This window comes from Megalops cyprinoides, chromosome 22 (genome assembly GCF_013368585.1).
Source record: "Megalops cyprinoides isolate fMegCyp1 chromosome 22, fMegCyp1.pri, whole genome shotgun sequence".
In the NCBI taxonomy this organism is placed as follows: domain Eukaryota; kingdom Metazoa; phylum Chordata; class Actinopteri; order Elopiformes; family Megalopidae; genus Megalops; species Megalops cyprinoides.
In genome coordinates this window covers 1,677,942-1,691,740 of record NC_050604.1, presented here as the reverse complement: position 1 = coordinate 1,691,740, position 13,799 = coordinate 1,677,942, and positions in this window count along the sequence as shown.

The window sequence follows — 13,799 nt, the reverse complement described above, 5'->3', positions numbered from 1 at the left end:
TAAGTATGAATTGAGCCTGGACAACATACTTCCCTTAAGACCAGTGGTTCAAAAAGTTTTTTAAAGATGGTATGTTCTGTTGTATCAAAGACAGCACTCAGGTCAAAAAGTCACAATACTAGAGAGGCAGTTTTGGTCAGAAGACAGGAGTATGTCATTACCAACTTTGATGAGAGCTGTGTCAGTGCTGTGAGAGGGTCTAAATTATTACTGAAGTTTAGGGATGCTAATTTCTTTAATTTTTTTTTATCTAGATTTGGTTTCTTCAGAAGGGGCTTCACTATGGCAAGGGGCTTAGGCATGTAGCCTGATGACAAATATGTATTAACCTTATTTAGCATAGGCTGACAAAGCACAGGCAGTATCTCTAATTCATTGTGCTCAATAGGGGAAAACTACAAGCTATAGAAACTGAGTAGCTTTAGGTGATATATCAGGCCTTTGTGAAGGTAACAGGGTAAATTTGATGGACAAGGGTGGATTCCTCCTTTGTTATTTGGTGGAGAATGTGAATAACCCTTGTGTTCTAAAAAAAAACCACTTCTTTTACAGGAAAGCAATACATGAAGGTAAAGTGTTTCTAAATATATCCATATACACATTTTGCTGCTGAGGTTTATAATGTCAAAATGTGCTTTTAACTACATTTTGATAAACCACACGCTGAAACAAACCATTGGCCTCTCTTGCAACAAACCATTGAACTCTGCAAGAGCTTATGGTAGCAGGATTGTTATAATAGATAATTTGGGGCAAATTGAAAGTTAAAAAGGAAATGTAAAATCTGCATTTGGAACCATTATGTCTTTCCTTCAAGCATACAAATGAGTGATAAGCTTATTATCCAACAGAGCATGATTTTCCATTCAAACAATAACCCATCAGAGGCAGAAAGTAGATTTCCATTGGTTTTACATAAAATAGTTAAAATAGGCTTTTTGAGAAACTTGGTTTGAGCAACCTGTATAATTGTACCTGGTTTTATAGAAATGTAGATAAGCATTTTGTTCAATAACTCCAAGCTTTTTACACATCAATCACTGTAGAAAATAACTAGGTTTCATTGTCAGGTAATTTTTGAGGTATGCTCTACAAAATAAAAGGATATACATTTACAGCTCTGTCCACACTGCATCTTAGTGTGGATCATACTTTGACTAGTTCTATTTATTCCTAACCCACACATTTTAATTAAAAAGATTAAAACTGCATGTATGAAAATATATGTTTGAAGTTACAAACTGTTACTAAGAGGAAGGATTATATAATTATATTATATATTATAATATATCTATATTATTAATAAAATCTTGCTGTGTGTAGTGCTGCAATCTGATTGATCCAATGTAATTGTTGTAAGGCGAGTGCTCTGGAAAGGGGGGACTGTTTTCTTGCCAGAGGAACTCACTGTAATGCTGGTAAAAGGTGGTATTTCTTCACCAGGCCTGGTGTTTTTCCATAAAGCTGCACATTATTAGTTGGGTGTTGAACTGGGGGGCTCTGTGGGAGCTTGCCCCACACATTAAATCAGTGAGGAAGATTTCTGACACCCCTGATAGGACTTCCAGGACCCACCAAACGGCACCGACACGCCGTGCAGGCAGCTCTGCTGGCGCCAGACGGATTCCTGTATCTCCAGCAAATGAAAGCAAAGCACCGCAGTGAAATACCAAGCAGGAGCCACACACAGAAGTCATATTTATGCCTCATGCTGCCAGAGTTTTCTTTGCAGCATTTTCTCTGTGAGTCAGTGCTCAAACCCATAGCTGGAGCACAGAGCGGTTCTTTTTCCTTAGGGGGTGGGGGAGAGTGATGTGTACCTAACTGAGGTTAGACCCTTGTGTTGCAGAATTTGGGACATTTAAATTGCAACATCCTGTTGTTTATATTAAGAGGAAAGTTTTTTGAAAGGTTGTGATTAATGTGCTGCTCCAAATGCTGTGGCATCTGCATCAGACAGACAGCATATTTTGCCTCCTATCATGGCTCCATGGAACTCCATGAAAGCGGAGCCTTTGTACTAGTGTGCATACTGGTTTGACAGCTTTAATTTTCCATTCACCGGCTAGTAACCTTAAATATTTACAGTGTTTGGCAGGGGTTGTGCCCAGGTATTCGGACCTCTGTCAGATCCCCCCCGGGCTCTGCAAAGGATGTCGGTCGAGAGTTTATACTGCCATTAGAAATTGCATTCATATTTGCAAATGCTACAAGACAAGAATCAGACAAAATAATTGTATATTTAAATACTTATATATTTCCCTAGTTTGAATCTCCATGCTTTTGTTTAAAGATCTTTTAAAGGGTAAGTAAATTCTGAATGCATGTAAATACTTGTATTCCTCTGTATTGTGCACATTAAAGTTGGTCAGTGTTGGAAAGGGCAATGATCTTCTCATTTCCATCTATGTAAGGTTTTTTTTTTTTTTAATTCTCAAAATTCTAAAAGTTTTATCCAGTCATTCACTAAGTCATTTTTTGTTCTTTGTTCCATTGTTTGTCTGGTAAGTAAATAAAAACAGAACATGTGCCAGGGAAATTAAATAGCTGTGTGATCTTTCCTCCCTGCTGCAGAACACATCATTTCTGTGTGAATTCACTTTGTCAAGGGTATGAATAAATATGGAAGGTACAGTGCAAACGTACATTTATCAGAGGAATAGGTCATTTTTGCTGGATAGACAAACACACAATTTAAGGGAAGGTACTGGATCATTTTCTATTTTCTGACTGTTCCTCTGACAAGTTTCCAGAAAAGTGTGGGGAGCAAGTGTAGCAGAGTGGTTAAGGAGCCGGGTTGTAACCGAAAGGTTGCCAGTTTGATTCCCCACTGGAGCACTGCTGCTGCTGTACCCTTGGGCAAGGTACTTAACCCACAATTGCCTCAGTAAATATCCAGTTGTATAAATGGATAACATTGTTAAAAAAAACTGTAACCTACTGTATGTAAGTTGCTCTGGATAAGTGTCTGCTAAATGCCAATAATGTAATGAGAACTTAAAAATCTGGAAAACAACTCATTCCTCTTTCTCTGTGACATCATATGAACAGTTTTTACAAATATTGGCCTGTGAGGCCTATCAGCTTGTTAGAGACCATTAACATTAACATCTACCTGGATACTGTGTGTTGATCAGTTAGAGATAGATATTGAGATTTCTGAAGCAATTGCTGAGTTCTAGCAGTAATATGTGCCTAAACTAACACAGCGGTGTGTTAAACACAACACAGAATAAAGTGTAGTGCTGAGGAAGGGAAGATTCAGGGTAGTGCCAAAAATGTAATTTTTCAATTCAGCACATTTTTACAGTACATATGATTCTGTTGGTGCAGAGTATTTAGAAGATGGATGTTGAGTGTTGAAACAGAATATTTTACTAGACAGGTGTTGATGTATTGGTAATAAGTATTAAAACAGATGTTGATATATGAATGTTGGAAGATGTTGTATTCTATGTAGGGTTATATGTATTGGGTCATACAGTGTTAAGGCCACATCAGTACCAGCACTCAGCGAGTCCTAAAATTATGGCCACATCAGTACCAGCACTCATTGAGTCCTGGGATTATGGTCACATCATTCAGCAAGTCCTGGCATTTTGCAGACATTTCTGCTGCAGGGTGTTGTGCTCTCAGGGTAGAGAGAGCTGGTATGCTGTAAGGAAAAACTGTTATTAGCAAGCCACAAGAATGCTGATACACCTGTTTCTGCAATGAACTCTCAATCTTTGGATGACAGAGATTTGAGCTCACCTACTTTCCAGGCAAAGAGACCACTACACAATGTGCTGGGGTGGAGGAGGTCAGAGCAATTCAGCTCCAGCACAATATGTTGATGTGACATGGATCATATCAATGCATAATATTAAAGGAATAAGATATGTCATTTGCAGTGGATAAGGTGATCATCTTGGTGAAGGAATGCCTTGAATTGAAGTGCTTTTGAGATTTTTTCCACCTCGAATGTTATATCTAATGTTTAGTTTTGTCTTTACTGTATATTTTGTGTAAACTATACTGCTCCTTTTGCCAGGTCTCTCTCGGTGAGACTGTCCAAGGAAAAAGGTTAATTCACATCTGTGATTGGTAGCACAGAAAAACTGCAGGATCCCTGTCCATGATTGGTTAATAATGCATGATAAGCATGGGCAGCAGAGCACCCATAGAGTCAGAGCCATGACTGCAGTGGCTGCTGGGATAGCACTGTATCCTGTTAGAAGACTGTTTCATACATCAGTGATAAAAAGGTGAATGAGCCTGAAAAGGGCTTGTTTTATGATAAGGACCTACTTTTCTCAATTTACATCGTCTCACTTGGCTCATTTATCAAATTACACGGTTTCTCCTATCACTGTTATGCTGACGACATCCAACTCTTTTTCTCTTTCCCTCCCTCTACCCCCCAGGTCAACGAAAGGGTTTCTACATGCCTGGCTGACACCTCCAAATGGATGACACCCCACCATCCGAAGCTGAACTTCAAGAAAACAGAACCGCTTTTCATCCCAGCCGGCCCTTCCCCCCTACAAGACCTCTCCATCACCGTCGATGGCACCACAATACCATCCTCTCGATCAGCAAAAAGCTTGGGCGTCATTCTCGACAACAACCTAAACTTCAAGGAGTACATTGCTCCCACATCATGGGGCTGCCGATTCCTCCTCCACAACATCAGGAGGATTCGTCCGTTCCTGACAACATACGCCATGCAGTTCCTTGTCCAGGCCACAGTGCTCTCTTGCCTGGACTACAGCAACGCTCTTCTGGCAGGCCTCCCAGCTTGCACCACCCAGTCTCTCCAGCTCATTCAGAATGCAGCTGCCCGACTAATCTTCAACCTCCCCAGATTCTCCCATGTTACTCCCCTGCTTAAATCCCTCCACTGGCTTCCTGTCGCAGCCAGTATCAGATTCAAAACGCTGACCCTCGCCTTCTCTGCAGTCAACAGGACAGCCCCTACCTATCTCCAAGACCTCATCCAGCCCTACACACCTGCCCAGCCCCTACGCTCAGCAGCAACTGGACGTCGTGCTCCTCACACAGACACAGCGGGAGGTTCTCGCTCTGCGAGGCAACAATGTTCCTCCTCCATCACTCCCCAGTGTTGGAACGAACTCCCTGTCCCGCTATGGACAGCTCCATCACTCCAAACCTTCAGTCGTGTGTAGCAGAGCTGAAGTGATTAGCTCGTGTGAGTCCTGCATAAAAAGCCTTAGGTAGCGAGTAGCAAGAAGCCGAGTGGTTTGAGCAGCTACGTCACTCCCCGAGACCAGGTTAAGTAGCGTTGTTGCCGACAGGCTAATAGCAATTTGCCTTTAGCTCAACTGGCAACGACGCTGGCTGTAAGGGGTTGGCAGCGAGCAGTGAGAACCTCAGTTCAAAACTCGCTCGCTCGCCGACCCACACCCGTTACACGTGGTTTGAAGACACATCTCTTCAGACTCTACCTGGACTGACCTATCACACAATCTCCCCAATCTGTCAGTGCTCCCGCCCCCTAGCTATTGTGTTTTGTTTTTCCCTGTCCATGTGCTTTTGTTTTCCTTGTGTTCTAGCCCTGCCCCACTCTCCGCCCTGTCTCCGCCCACCCGATCATCCCCTCCTGCCTGCTTACACACCTGCTTCCCATCTCCTCCTCAAACCTCCGCTTCTCCGCCCTGAGCTCCGCCACCTCCCTGTGTTGCCTCTCAGCATCAGCCAGCTGCTGCTGCAGGCTCTTGACCTGGGCCTGCAGTGTGCCTTTACCTGTCTCGTTCCCGCCGTGTTTTTCTGCCTGATTGCTGTTCCCCGAATCGACCCTGCCTGCTCTTCGACCTTGCTCCTGCCTGCTGTCCTGCCCTGTTCACCTGATCTTCCTGACTACCTGGTTTGACCCTGCCTGTCCCCGGCTTTGATTCCTGACTGTGTTTGGACTGCCTTCCTGGTATTTTGACCCTGCCTGTTTTGGACTGCCTGTTTGTTCTTCGAGTCTGTTTATAAACGCCTGGGTTCTGGAGTTCTCGTGGTCCGCGCCTGAGTCCTTGCCTGTGACCTGACACAATCGCTGTTTTGAATTTGGATCTTGCTGTTTCGCTATACCCTGTAGTTGTATAAATTAGCTAGTACTGCATCCTCAAACAGACTTTGCTCTCAGCTGAGAACTATTGTCTCATTGTGGAACTGTACACACCCTCTCCCTGTACCGTCGCTGTACTTACTGTATGCACTTTTGTACGTCGCTTTGGATAAAAGCGTCTGCTAAATAAATAAGTGTAAATGTAAATGTTATGATAATCATGACAGGCCCTTTGAAGTGAGCGTTCTGTTTCCCTCTGTAGTTCACCTCTCACAGCACACCAGGAAAGCAGTATTTTCCCCAGTGCACTGTGCATACACATGAAGAAGTGTGATGCGGGCTGCAGGGATTTAGGAATTTGTGGATGAGGAGATATGATGGAGCAGAAATCCCTCGGGGGAGTTGTGCAGAGTTAATACACCTGAAGCAATCTGTCAGCATGTTGCTCATGGACTTGCCTCTGGATTTCCCAGGGAAGGGCCTGTTTGTAACTAACTAAACACCTTTGAAACCCTGAAAAGCTAAATGCCTTGAAATGGCACTATGCTTTCCAGGTCTCACACACATGCAAAACTGCCATACCCATGTTAATAAAGGCATGTGAATAGACACATACGGCACATTTTATCACTGTTCAAAAAACAGCAATTCATTGTATGAAATGAGAGGTGACCAAACCCCAGGCAGATTGAAGCGTCACCTACTGACTCACCTTTTTGTATCAATACAGATTATGGCATTTAAGGTACTAATGACCATAATGTAGTTCATCTGTAAAATCTGCTGCTCATCCTCAGTCCCCCAAATGCATATCTAAACACATCTTACGATATTTATGGTATACATACATACATATCTCTAAAGAAAGATTCCTGTAGACAGCAGAGATGGTACAGTTGGTGTGTATATGTTGTATAGATGGCAGATATTGTGCTTGGTGTGCCAGCTGGTAAGGCAGTGAATCAGAATGACCCCTGTATCCCCATTGTTGTGTCCCAGAGGCCTTTGCTGGCAGCCACTCACAGTGCTTAAATTTACTTACCAAAAAAGTCACTGATTTCAGGGCCATCTGCTCCGCTGCCTCCCAGAAACAGGGTGTGTGTGGGGCACAAAGGTGGGAGACTCTGTGCCGGTGCCTTCTAGGCGTGAGGACTGGCATGGGACACACATGTAGGTATCCCTATGCCGGTACAGGGTGTAGCCTGCAGGATGCCTTAAGGGGCTTGGCATAGTGTTTAATCCTCAAGCCAAACAAGTGAAGCCCTGGTCATGTCGCTGTGATCCCAGTTCTCAGAACACAAGTCATGACTGGATAGCACTGGGTAAACAAGTCTGGTGGAAGCACAGAGCTGAGAGGGCCTTCCACTATCACTGGCCTGGGAACACAGGGGCACACAATGGACCATAACTCTTCATGATCCTCTCAAACACTCAGTAGCTCCGCATGTAGATCCCTCTAGAAAAGGTTGTCCCAGCCTTTTCTCAGCCCTCTGTCTGTTCAGTGAGCCTGTTTGGACACGACCACTCTCATAGAGCACGTTTTCCCAGACAAGACTGAGAGGGCATGTTTCCTCCACTCTGCCATGAAGTGATATGAATCACATTGTAGCAATCTAGTGCTACATTCATACAAAGATACATTTCATTTTAAGATATTTTTGAATTTGACAAAAAGTATGTATGTATGTACGTATGCATGTAAATATAATGTTATATAATATAATGTAAATGCGCGTGTGTGTGTGTGTAGTTTTTTGTTGAAAATACAAAAGAAATTCCGATCCTCACAGGTTTTTGCAGGGACTATACAGTGTTTCTCAATCCTACTCCTGGAGCCCCCCTGTCCTACATATCTTCAGTCTATCCTTGCTCCAAACACCCCTGATTGAAATGATTAACATGCTCTTGATTAAATCAGGTGTGCTCAGCTAATCAAAAGTGCCACTGAGTTCAGTCAAGTAGGTAGAACAGGGAAAGATGGAAAACATGTGGAGCAGGGGGGCCCCAGGAGTAGGATTGAGAATCATATCTATAAGATTATAAGATTTCTTTGAATATGAAGAAAATATCTATAAGACTATAAGATTTCTTTGAATATGAAGAAAATGAATTCATGATTATTCTAGATTAAAAACTCTTTCTTATAGTATGTGTCCCAGGAGAACAATAATAACACATAAAGCATCAAGTATGAATGAGCTACTGACATGAAATATGCATCTCATATACACCGATGAGCCAAAACATTATGTCCACTCACAGGTGAACTGAATAACATTGATCGTCTCCAAACAAGGGCACATGTCAAGGTCTGGATAGATTAGTTGGTAAGCGAACAATCAGTTCAAGTAGTCAACATGTTGGATGCAGGAGAAATGGGCAGGAGTAAAGACCTGAGCGACTTTGACAAGGGCTAAATTGTTATGGCTAGACTGAGATCAGAGCATATCTGAAACGGCAAGGCTTGTGGGGTGCTCCTGGACAGACAGCAGTGGTGAGTACCTACCGACAGTGGTCCAAGGATGGACAAACCACAAACTGGTGACAGGGTGTTGGGCACCGAAGGCTCATTGATGCGCGAGGGCAACGAAGTCTATCCCATCTGGTCCGAACCGACAGAAGGTCTACTGTGGCACAAGTCACAGAAAAGTTTAATGATGGTTACAGGAGGAATGTGTCACAACACACAGTACATCGCACCCTGCTGCGTATGGGGCTGTGTAGCCGCAGACCGGTCAGAGTGCCCATGATGACCCCTGTCCACCGTCGAAAGCGCCTACAATGGGCACGCAAGCGTCGGAACTGGACCTTGGAGCAGTGGAAGAAGGTCGCCTGGTCCGATGAGTCCTGTTTTCTTTTAGATCACATGGATGGCCGTGTACGTGTGCGCCGTGTAGCTGGGGAACTGATGGCACCATGATGTACTGTGGGAAGACGGCAAGCCGGTAGAGAGAGTGTGACGCTCTGGGCAATGTTCTGCTGGGAAACCCTAAGTCCAACCATTCACGTGGACATCAATTTGACACGTGCCACCTACCTAAACATTGTTGCAGACCAGGTACACCCCTTCATGGCAATGGTATTCCCTGCTGGCAGTGGCATCTTTCAGCAGGATAATGCCACACTGCACACATTGTTCAGGAATGGTTTGAGGAACATGATGAAGTGTTCAAGGTGTTGCTCTGGCCTCCAAATTCTCCCGATCAGAATCCGATTGAGCATCTGTGGGAGGTGCTGGACTAACAAGTCCGATCCACGGCGGCTCCCCCTAGCAACTTACAGGAATTGAAGGATCTGCTGCTAATGTTTTGGTGCCAGATACCACAAGACACTTTCAGGGGTCTTGTAGAGTCCATGCCTCGGCGGGTCGGCGCTGTTTTGGCGGCGCACAGAGGACCAACAGCATATTAGCCAGGTGGTCATAATGTTTTGGCTCATCAGTGTATAGGTGTATAGTATCCCATTTTTGATCCAAAGACCACAACTCTTCTACCACAGTAGCAATAGATCTTATTAGCAAGGTAGATTGTGTATGTACGCACTACACGTCTACTGTACACTTTATGTCAGATTAGATATCTCTACAATTAATGAAACATTTCATTAAATTCATAAATGCATTAAATTCAGGAATAACAATGGAATTTGGTCTTACTTTACATTTATTTAAATAGTGCAATTAATAACAGGGGAAGAATAGGCATTTTAATCAATCCTCCCAACAAGACCCTGTGAGGCAAGTTACTGAATATCAACAAAGAACAATAGAAAAATGGCAAAAAATTTTTTATCAATATCATTTCAGTTATTCCAATTCCAGTTATTGTTTTGCTGAATAATTATGCAAAAATAGTTGTAAATGTATGTATGTTTAATTTTTCCTGTGTTCCACTACATGCTTGGGTTTTCTCCTTTTTGTGTCTGAATAGACACTGGCCTAACGGAGTATTTCCTTAAATGAGCCCAACATAGCACCATAGTAGACACATATTCTGACTTCATTTCAAATGTTTTCCTTGGTAGGTTCCCCAGTTCTCTCTCACAAAAAGCTCCTTTAACCTGCAGGGTTTTCCACCAGAAATAAAGCTTTCATGTTCCTTGTAGCCCCTACATGCTTCAGGCTGAGTTTGAGATAATTAAACAAATTCAGAATGTCACCGGATAATCCCTTCAAGATTATCCCATCACATGGTGAATTTGTGTAACTTAACTAAGTTAAAAATTATTTTTTAAATAAATTTAAATTATGCAGTACATCATGGGATAACTCCTTAATGTGCATGGTGTTCCATCTGCATCAAGCACACTGATATTCACTACATACATTTCATAGTGGATATTATATTGGACATCTCATTGCTGTTTGCCCAGCTTTAAAATGTAAAACTCAGCTACAGAAACACAAGGCCCTGCGAAGAGTGTAGGTCTTATTCACACTCCATCTCTGCCTGTCGACAGCAGGTTAGTTATGTCATCTGTTGACCCCTCATTTGAACCGTTTCTTTTAGATGGGGTTGTTTCGCTTTCCGATACAGACACTGTACGTTGCCCTGTGCGCATCCTTAGAGATACTGGAGCAGCCCAGTCCCTCATTTTGGCAAGTGCTTTGCCATTTTCGGAGAGATCGTCCTGTGGATCGGACGTGTTCGTGCAAGGCATCGAGCTAGGGATTGTGAGGATCCCTTTGCACACTGTTTACCTACAGTCAGATGTCGTATCTGGGTTCGTGAAAGTCGCCGTGTGTCTAAAGTTGCCGGTTAAAGGAGTCGCCTTCATCCTTGGTAACGACTTAGCGGGAGGAAAGGTGTTTTCCTTGCCCAAAGTCACTGGCGACCCTGAAGTGAACGTCCGCACCGATGAGTTAGGGCGTGAGTTTCCCTCTGTGTTTACAGCGTGCGTTGTAACGCGTGCTCAAGCTCGTAAATTCGAGGATGTGGTGGATCTCTCTGACACTTTTCTGTGTGACGAGGACTCGAAACATGGGTCTAAATGTACTGTGGTTCCTCCTGTAACTAACGGTGTGTCTGAGATGGAGTCACCTATTACAGATGACACTGAACCTCTTCTGCCTTTCGGAAGAGCGAAACTCGCTGCTGCCCAGTGAGCTGACACGTCTCTATCCCACTGTTTCGCTGCGGTCGTAAGCAAGGCACTTGCTACATCCTGTAGCTTATTTCTTTGATGGTAAGGTACTCATGGGAAAATGGACACCTCCTGGGTCCGCACGAGTGGACTTCTGTGTTTCAGGTAGTCGTTCCAAGGTCCTCCAGAAGTCACGTTCTGGCGGTAGCTCACGATCACGAACAGTCTGGACACCTTGGAGTGAAGAAAACATACCATCGTATTTTGAAACATTTCTTTTGGCCAGCTCTGAAATCTGATGTTACTAAATATTGCCGTTCCTGCCACTCCTGTCAAATTTTGGGAAAGCCCAACCAGCTCATTCCCCCTGCTCCGTTAAGGCTAATTCCTGTGATGGGTGAACTGTTCGAGAGGATCGTTATTGATTGTGTTGGACCGCTGCCCAGGACTAGGGCAGGAAATGTGTATCTTTTAACTTTGATGTGCGCGGCCACCAGGTATCCTGAGGCCATACCTCTGCGCACCCTTAAAGCACAAACTGTGGTTAAAGCCCTAGTGAAATTCTGTTCGACATTTGGATTGCCAAAATTTATTCAGACAGATCAGGGATCAAATTTCACTTTCAAACTCTTCGCCAATGTGATTAAACAATTACACATTAAACACCAGGTTTCTAGTGCTTACCACCCAGAATCCCAGGGCGCCTTGGAAAGGGTTCATCAAACCTTGAAGACAATGCTTCGTACATACTGCCTCGCTGAGGGAAAAGAATGGGATGAGGCAGTTCCCCTTCTTCTGTTTGCCATTCGCGACACAGTGCAAGAATCCCTTGGATTCAGTCCAGCCGAATTAGTGTTCGGTCACACGGTTCGTGGTCCACTGAAGGTTCTGCAAGAGCAGTGGTTATCCTCCGATCAGGTGCAGTCTAGTCCTAGAAATGTGCTGGATTACGTATCCACTTTCCGTGAGCGGTTACACAGAGTGTGTGACTTAGCCAGACGCGCTCTAGCTTCCTCTCAGTTTCATATGAAAACTCGGTTCGACCGAAAGTCTGTTCAGCGCTCATTCCAAGTTGGGGATGAGGTGTTGCTGCCCATACCAGGTTCTGCTCTCCAAGCAAAGTTTTCTGGCCCCTACGTAGTCGTGTCAAAAATCAGTGACACTGACTACGTGATTAAGACGCCCGACTGAAAGAAAAAGACTTGTGTGTGCCATGTAAACATGCTCAAGCCTTACGTGTCTCGTTCCAGGCTTGAGGTTCCTACCTCGCCCGCGCCTATTGTTACAGTTGCTGCTTCAACGGAGGTAGTGTCCCCATCAGAATATTCGCCCGAGATTGACGGACTCCTTCAAGGTAGCGCCAGCGTCCCGTGTGCAAGATTGCCAAACTCCAAAACCTTCCAAGCGCTTCCCTCGAAGATATCCCATTTGTCAGAGTCTGCGCAGGTGGATATCAGGCAGCTTGTTGAGAAGTACCCATCGTTATTCTCTGATACCCCTTCTCGAACAAATGTCCTGAAGCATGACATTGATGTTTGTGATCATAGCCCCTCACCCCTGACGAACCTGCTTCGAGACTCTCAGAGTTTTGTCTGGACCCCTAAGTGTCAGTGTGCTTTTGAGGCTGTAAAAAGTCTTCTGTGTAGTGCCCCGGTGTTGTCAGCTCCTAACTTTGTGAAGCCATTCAAATTGGAAATTGATGCTAGCGCTATTGGAGCTGGTGCTGTGTTGCTCCAGGAAGATGATCATGATATCGATCATCCTATCTGCTTCTTTTCAAAAAAATTCAACAAGCACCAACTCAATTATAGCATCATTGAAAAGGAAACTCTCGCGCTGTTGCTGGCAGTACAGCACTTTGAGGTGTACATAAGAACATAAGAACATAAGAACATATGATGACGAGAACAGGCCATTCGGCCCAACTAAGCTCGCCATTTCTTAATTAAAGAGTATCCAAAACTGCATCAAGTCTAGACTTGAACACAGCAAGGGTCTCTGCCTCAACTACATGACCTGGCAACCTATTCCATGTATTGATAACTCTTTGTGTAAAATAATATTTCCTTACACCAGTGCGGAACTTACTCTTAACTAGTTTCCATGTATGTCCTCTTGTTTTACAGACTGAACTCACCCTAAAGAACCTATTATAGTTAACCTTATTGATTCCTTTTATAAATTTAAATACCTCAATTAAATCACCCCTAAGCCTCCTCTCGCTTAATCTAAATAGGTTAAGTAACTTGAGTCTTTCCTCATAGCGTTTATATTTCATGCCAGGAACTAATTTAGTTGCCCTTCTTTGGACCTTTTCTAAAGCTTCAGTATCTTTTTTATAGTGCGGTGCCCAGAACTGCACACAGTATTCCAGGTGCGGTCTGACTAAGGCATTGTATAATTTCAATATAACCTCTTTAGATTTATACTCAATACTTTTGGCTATATATCCCAGCATCCTGTTGGCCTTTTTTACTGCTACAGCACACTGCCTAGATCCTGTTAAGCTTGGGTCAACCATTACTCCCAAGTCCTTTTCAAATTGAGCACATTCTAGTTTTTTTCCACCCATGAAGTAGTCTTGTTTAAGGTTCTTATTTCCTACATGCAAGATTTTACATTTATCTAAATTGAAAGTCATCTGCCAGGTATCTGCCCACTT